The following is a 7,189-nucleotide window of genomic DNA, read 5'->3' on the forward strand; positions in this document are numbered from 1 at the left end:
AAACACACCTGGGAAATTCAAGGCTGCCATTGACAAACTGTTCAGTTACCATCAGTCATTTAGTATATTTTCAGATGTTATAATTTCTGTGTTGAGCACTTCATTGTTGAAGTATAAATTGGTAATGCTTCTGGAATTGGTAACATTTGAACTAGCTCTTGGATGAACAACACTGAATTTCCTTTTTATAGCATTGAGCATATGTGTGAGTCAGACAACAGTTTCTCACAATAGCATCCCACAGGGCCTTTGTGAATACAGTTCTGTTGGACTCTTGCCATCCACTGGCCTCACATAACAGAACTTCTAACTCTGATGGGAATGGTAGAACCACATACAGGACCTGCTTTTAAGAAAAGCCTCTGTACAAAGCCAGCTTTGAAGTCTGACGTAAGTAGTGAGAAGCTAGACAATAGAGGCTTAAGGCGTTGTGTTCCTAGTTCTGTTTTCCAAATATGCCATTTTGGTATGTTTACACTTTAACAAACTCGGCAAATATGCAAAAAAGTACTTTGCAGAATTTATTCTGTTTCAAAACTGTATTTGTTTATTAGCAGATCAGGTGAGTGTGGTATCTGTTCTCTTCTATGATTATAGGTGTTTGATATGTAAAACATTTTTATTTTCTTAGAAGCATTGTTAGCAGTGGAAAAATGAGTAATTTTGTTAGGTACATTTTTAGGCTTTCCCCCCTCCTAGTAGAGGAAGAAAAGGACATTTAATCAAGGGTACGCTATATTTCAGAAGAAAGGACTAACAAAACCACCTGTGAGTGTTCCTTGCTTAAGAAAACCCTGTGAAATTCATAGGGCTGGCATTAGTTGACGGGCGACTTGAGGACACATCACATACACAACTGAAGTATTTCCCGATTGGCACACACTTAAAAAATATCAGACTTGCCAGAGAGGTAATTTTTGACTGTAGCAGCTTCATTAGTAAAGGTGTATTTCTTTTAAGTAGAGGAGAGTTCTTAGGAATCATCTTTCTTAAATGTGATAATCTTATTGTTGCTGGCAAGACCATGAGGTACTGTATGCTCTTGATTTCACTTTTTTCTCTTTACTTAACTCCATTGCCATCCAGATTATATTTATAGTTTGTGGCTTAATATATTTTTATTGATGTCTGTGTTCTTCATGTGAGTCCCAGTACGAGTAACTTTCAGTACCGTTCTTACAGATACTTACTCAGATATAAGCCCTTTTGATTTCATTGGGGTATATTTCTGAGAATTCAGAAGTTCATTGTGTTAAAATGGCAAAACCATAATACTCTTTAAGCTTTTCTCTTAGCTTGGAATATAAAGGCATTTAGTTTTTTAATCCTATATTGCATCCCATTTTGAAAGGCAGAGTTTCTCCAGTTGTGTGTTAAGGAGGTCTTTTTAACCTCAGGTTATGTGTTCTGTTGATTTTGAGAAGTCAAATGCTCTTTCTTACTGTCAAAGATAACTTCAATGACAAATTATTTAGACAGTAAAGATTACTATATGATGAGAGGGAGTAAGTCAAAAGCCAAGGGCTTTATGTTCTTCCATGGGACAAATGAAGAGTAAAAGGCTCATATCTTATTCAGGCCTAAATAATTGTAACAATTATGCTGCACTTCCTACTGTACTCCACCTACTCTGCATCATAACTTCCTTTCTCACAGTTGTGGCTGAATGCCAGAGCAGCACAAACTGGACTGTCTGCAGTAACTGAAAAAGCAGAAACGTAGGCTGGCCGTCACCCAAAGATGTAGGTGAATACTATTTTTCTCCTTGTGTTAAGATTTGCCATAGTGCATTGAGCAACTAGCTATGAAATGTTACAGTATGTTAGTGTTTATTTTTAGTAGGTTGATTTCATTGTCACATACTTTGTTCTTTAAGCACAGTGAATATTCAGGCAAGCAAAAATTGAATAGTTGAATACTTGAAAAATTGGCATTGAAATGTGTGGGGAATTCTATTTTGCTTGATCTTTTGGAGAGTTAGGGACTATTGTTAGCCATGTTAAAGTTGGAAACTGTGTCTGTTCACTCAAAGGGAATACTGTATATCAAAAGATTAAAAACCTGCTACTGTAGAGAATGCTTTCTATCATTTAGAAAGTTGAAATTAGGTCAGCAAATATGATAAATATTTATGTTGTTGATTTCCTTGCAATCTGTGTGTGGAACACTTACATCTGTGTTTTCTGGGAATAGGTTAAAATGAATCAGATTGCAAAAAAGTTGTTTAAATGAGTTTCCTATTGGGTAAAGACGCTGAAACTGTTTGGCTGTTTCACATAGCTGCATAATTTCTGTAATTGCTAGGCTTTTATTGCTTGTCCCCTCCTCCCACTCAGCTTAAAATAACTACTGTTCTTTTCTGAAAAATATGAATGAATGAAGCCTTTCATGGCTTTTCAGAATTGGCCATGTGGTTCTTTCTAGAACATTATCTGTGAGGAAGAGTAGCTGTGTTGAAGTAAAGGTTGGTATTAATAGCGCAGAAGAAGTGGTTTTGCATGACACCAAGCCTGTTTATTGTGTCAGTATTTAATACATGCTACTTTGAGAGAGGTTTTCTTTAGACAGTGCTATAATCTTCAGAGGCTCTTTCAAAACAATGCATTTAAAATGTTCAGTGAGGGAGTTAATCTGAATACGGTATTTGGTTTACAGCACTGAAACTATTTTCCTTATTTTATATAGCACTAGCTCAGATTACTGAAGGATATAAATTGTGTGGGAAGAATGAAGTCATTCTAGTTTGGTTGTGGCAGCTTCACAGAAATCTTTTTCTTATTTTGTTGCTGTTGCGTGCCTTCAAGTGGTATCCATCTTAGTGCAAACCTATTGCAGGATTTTCTTGGCAAGATTTGCCATTGCAAATATGAGAGTCACACACTCAAGAGGCTGAGAGTGTGTGACTTAGCCAAGGTCACCCAGTGGGTTTCATGGTCAAGCATGGAATTGAATCTTGGTCTCTTGTGTCGTAGGCCAACACTCCAATTGGCATGGAAATGTGTGGATTGCCAGTGTCGTAGGCCAACACTCAAACCAACAAACCACTATGCCATGTAGGCTCTCTTTTTAGGATTGTCATTTTTTCCAAGGAAAAGTGTATCTCGTGTAATGTCTGATGAATATGTCTGTCTATGCTGCCTTACATGTGCTACACCTTTTGTGATGTGAACTTGAGGTTCTAATTTGTGAAGGGATGGTACTACGTCAGTTAAATATTCTTTCTCTGCACTACTTTCTCGTCATTTTGATACTCCTGTTTAAAAACAACATCAACCTTAAACTATGAGGTGGAATGGAAAGCAGCATCTAGTTTTCAGAATATTTTCTGAGCTGTCTGAAGGCAGGATAAAAGAAGTATTTTTATGTATTTCAGTATTTTGATTATCTGTTAAACTCTTCTTTGCACGAGCATGAAATATTAGGTTCATTCCCTTGCTCTTTTTTTTTTTTGTTATGCTGAAGAGATCTTCTTTGAATTACAATCTGATGTAAAGAAAGCCTTTTTATCTTTTATTGCATAAATGGAGTTGTTGAATTGGTTTTTCATCCAGAGATATGATTCTGGTCAAACAAGATGACTCAAAGGGAAGACTTTGAAAATTGCTCTAGATGAACATGTAATTAACATTCTCATTAATTAAAATATAAATGCATAAACTAGTGGATCACAAGTTTGCTCTGTTTGTACATATCTTCATGAAAATGAGAGTTGGATAAGCATTTGGGGACCCCCAATTGAAATCCCCATTCATTCATGAAGCTCATTGTAACCCTACTTACCTCACAGGATTGTATAGATCAGATGCTGAACAGAGAGAACTCTGTATGCCTCCATGAGCTCCTTGGAGTAAGAGCATATTAAAACTGTAGTGGATGTTATTATAGAGCTTTTAATCAGTACAAATTTATATTCCTTAAGTGGGAAAGCATAGTTACTCATTAGTGAGTTTATTGTCACCATCATGTAAATTGTTGAACGACTTTGAAATTAATTTGCACTTCATAAAGTGGAATGAGATTAGGTCTTGTGTTTTTGAAGTGGCAAAGGTATGACACAGAGCAAAAAACATGGCACTTCTAAAAAAAGTGAAAACATGCGAGAGGGCATTAGTTTCTATAGCAAAAAATTATGCAGCATTTTATTTTTAAAATTTATATCTCACCTTTCTCCCAGCACAGGACCCAAGGTAGCAAGTATGTATATCAGAAGGATACCAGGCAATGTTGTTAGAAAGCATAGAAATTTTTATGGAATTCTTTGTATATAATCCTTGGGCTGAGTAGTTCAAAGACGATTACGCTTAATATAGGATGTATAAGGTACACCTAACCGTGCTGTGCTCACCTGCTTTTCCTGTTGTGCCTTGTTGTGCAGCCCTAGGGTGTGTTAGAGAGCTATATTCAGCAGAGATGTGTAAGACATATAATAGCTATGTGGACATTCATTTGGTGAAAGGATGTAAAGATCAGAGAAGATATGGAATCAAACCGAATAACAAATAGTGATGAGAACAGAAGGAGTACACTTCATCCATAAAATTATACTGGAATAATATCCAGTTCTGCTGTTGTGAACTCCCTTCTCCCTGCTTGGCAATCAAGTTGCACTTGCATAAGAACAGCCATGTCAGGTGAGACTATATAGCCTACTGCTTTTTTATGTAGTGGTCAACCAGTTATCTCTGGGAAGCACACAAGCAGGACAGCATATTTCTGCTCAAGTTTCCCCTCAAATAATATTGAAAGGCAGTATCAGAAGCAGTGTATAACAGTTATAGAATCATAGAATCATAGAGTTGGAAGAGATCACAAAGACCATCCAGTCCAACCCCTGCCATGCAGGAAATCACAATCAAAGCATCCCCGACAGATAGCCATCCAGCCTCTGTTTAAAGACCTCCAAGGAGGGAGACTCCACCAGACTCCAAAGGAGTGTGTTCCACTGTTGAAATGTTGAGGTGGAATCTCTTTTCCTGTAGCTTGCATCCATTGTTCTGGGTCCTATTCTCTGGAGCAGCAGAAAACAAGCTTGTTCTGTCTTGAATATGACCTCCGTTCAAATATTTAAACAGGGCTATCATATCACCTCTTAACCTTCTATTCTCTAATCTATCCAGTGGGGCCAGTTTGAGAAAATAGTGTTGTGGAATTCCTGTTCATCCCCATCTCCATTAAGCTGTGGGTGCTGTAGGGTTTCATCTTATCTCCTTTTTTAATTAAAAATCGCTATGAAGGAGCTGGGAGTGGTCCCCAAACTGTGCCATCTAAGAGATTTTGGACTTCAGCTCCCAGAAGCCTCAGCCATGTTAGCCAGTAGTCTGGGATTCTGGGAGCTGAAGTATAAAAATCACTTAAAGCAGTTATTGAGGGTCCCAGGGGCCAGGCTAGTCTCCACATCTAGGAGAGCCTTTACCATCTCCGCCCCGACCCTCTGGAATTCTCTGACCAGTGAGCTCCGCTCGGCCACCTCCCTGGCCCAGTTTAAAAAGGGGCTTAAAACCTTCCTGTTCAGGTCTGCATTCCCTGAGACTTGCCCCAATTAGCTCTCTCTCCCCCCCCCCCCAAGCCAACAGTGGCAAGTTGGTTTTGATTGTTTTTGATGTTGCTGCATTTTAACCTTAATGTATGTATATTGATGAATGTTTTATAATGTTTTATGATGTTGTACACCGCCCTGATTGCATAGAAGGGCAGTATAGAAATAAAATTTTTATTATTTATTATTATATTATTTAAAGAGAACAGTTTGAGGACCACTGTTCTAAAGCTTGGTTTCCAGTTTTCTAGTCGATTACAAACCATGGTTTGATGTGAGATCTGAATTACATTTTTACATACTGAAACATTTGATTTTAAAATGCCAAGTATATGGACAGTATGTGTGTATATAATAGAGAGAGAGAGAGAGAGAGAGAGAGAGAGCAAGTATTTGTTCTATAAGAAATTGTGGGAGCATGAAGGAAACTGTCTGTCTTAGAAATCCAACTGTGATTTATGTAACTCTTTAACATATTTCATTCATAGATCTTCAAGTGATATGTATGCTATAGTAGCAATAGCAAGTACATCTTTATACCACTTATCGGTGCACTTAAGCACTCCCTCAGCAGTTTACAAAGTGTAAGCTAATTGCCCCCAAAATCTGGGTACTCATTTTAGCGACCTCGGAACGATTCAAGCCTGGGTCAAGCTTGAGCCCTTTTGCTAGTATTGAACTTGCAACTTTATGGTTTGTGAGTGAGTAGCTGCAGTACAGGCATTTAACCACTGCGCCACCAGGGCTCCTACTAGTATAGTAAAGTATGCCACTTCAGTTAAAATAATTTAATACCGGAAGTCACAACTGTGGTTGCTATGACATTGAATCAAAATTCAAGGTAACTCCAGGAAACAAATAAAACAGGCAGTTATTTAGTTGTTGTCAGATTGTTGTTGGATGCAATTTATCTAGCCTTTAAGAGCACTGAAGACACCAGTTACTATTGAAATGGGCACTTCTGAATATTGAATATTTTACCATCCCTTCCCCCCATTGCTGTTAGTAATGCAGCCTGTGGATCTGCAATTGAAGAATCAGTTGTAATTTTTAAAGAGTGCTAAGTAAGACTATCACAACTTAGTTCTCCACATGTAAATTGAGATACTGTAGTTTAAACAGATTTCAAAAGGGGTTTCAGTGGAAACCGCTTTGGTATTGTAATGCAGTATATGAAAAATGACATAGGAAACGAATTCCTTTCAGACGAATTGAATAAGATTATGACATCATTTTTTAAGCTTCAAGGTTGTAGACTTTAGGACTTGAACAAAGTATATAGAGAATGTGTGAGACCTATTTTCTTGGAGGTTTCCAAGTTTTTTAAAAAATTAACTTGGGCGGGATACAAACCGCCGTTTTGCGGCGTTCCCCCGCCGGCGCCATTTGCTCCGCGAGGGAGCCGCAGCATCCAAACCGGCGGCTCCCGCGCGGAGCAAAAAAGAAGCTCCATTTCGGAGCTTCTTTCTGCGGCGCACGGATGACGTAGCGAAGCGCCAAGGGCGCATTCGCTACGTCATTAGCGCCGCGACACGTCTGGACGCTATGCGTCCAGTACGTAAAGATGGCGCCGGCCATGTAGAAGGGCCGGCGCCATCTTGTACGTATTGTATACGTACTAGGGTTAGGAAGGGGCGGTGCTTCCGCACCCCC

General features: G+C 38.6%; 1 protein-coding gene across 1 annotated transcript in view; it reads left to right on the forward strand.

Moving 5' to 3' along the window:
* Window positions 1–1,704: 1,704 nt before the first annotated feature.
* The window catches only part of LOC121917630 (apoptosis-stimulating of p53 protein 2-like), a 28,144-nt gene continuing 22,659 nt past the window's right edge, over window positions 1,705–7,189 (forward strand). The window contains exon 1 of the mRNA XM_042443735.1: window positions 1,705–1,746. The gene's annotated coding sequence lies outside the window, so the exon portion shown is untranslated. The remainder of the gene's footprint in view (window positions 1,747–7,189) is intronic.

Source organism: Sceloporus undulatus, unplaced genomic scaffold, assembly GCF_019175285.1.
Source record: "Sceloporus undulatus isolate JIND9_A2432 ecotype Alabama unplaced genomic scaffold, SceUnd_v1.1 scaffold_27, whole genome shotgun sequence".
Taxonomy (NCBI): Eukaryota; Metazoa; Chordata; class Lepidosauria; order Squamata; family Phrynosomatidae; genus Sceloporus; species Sceloporus undulatus.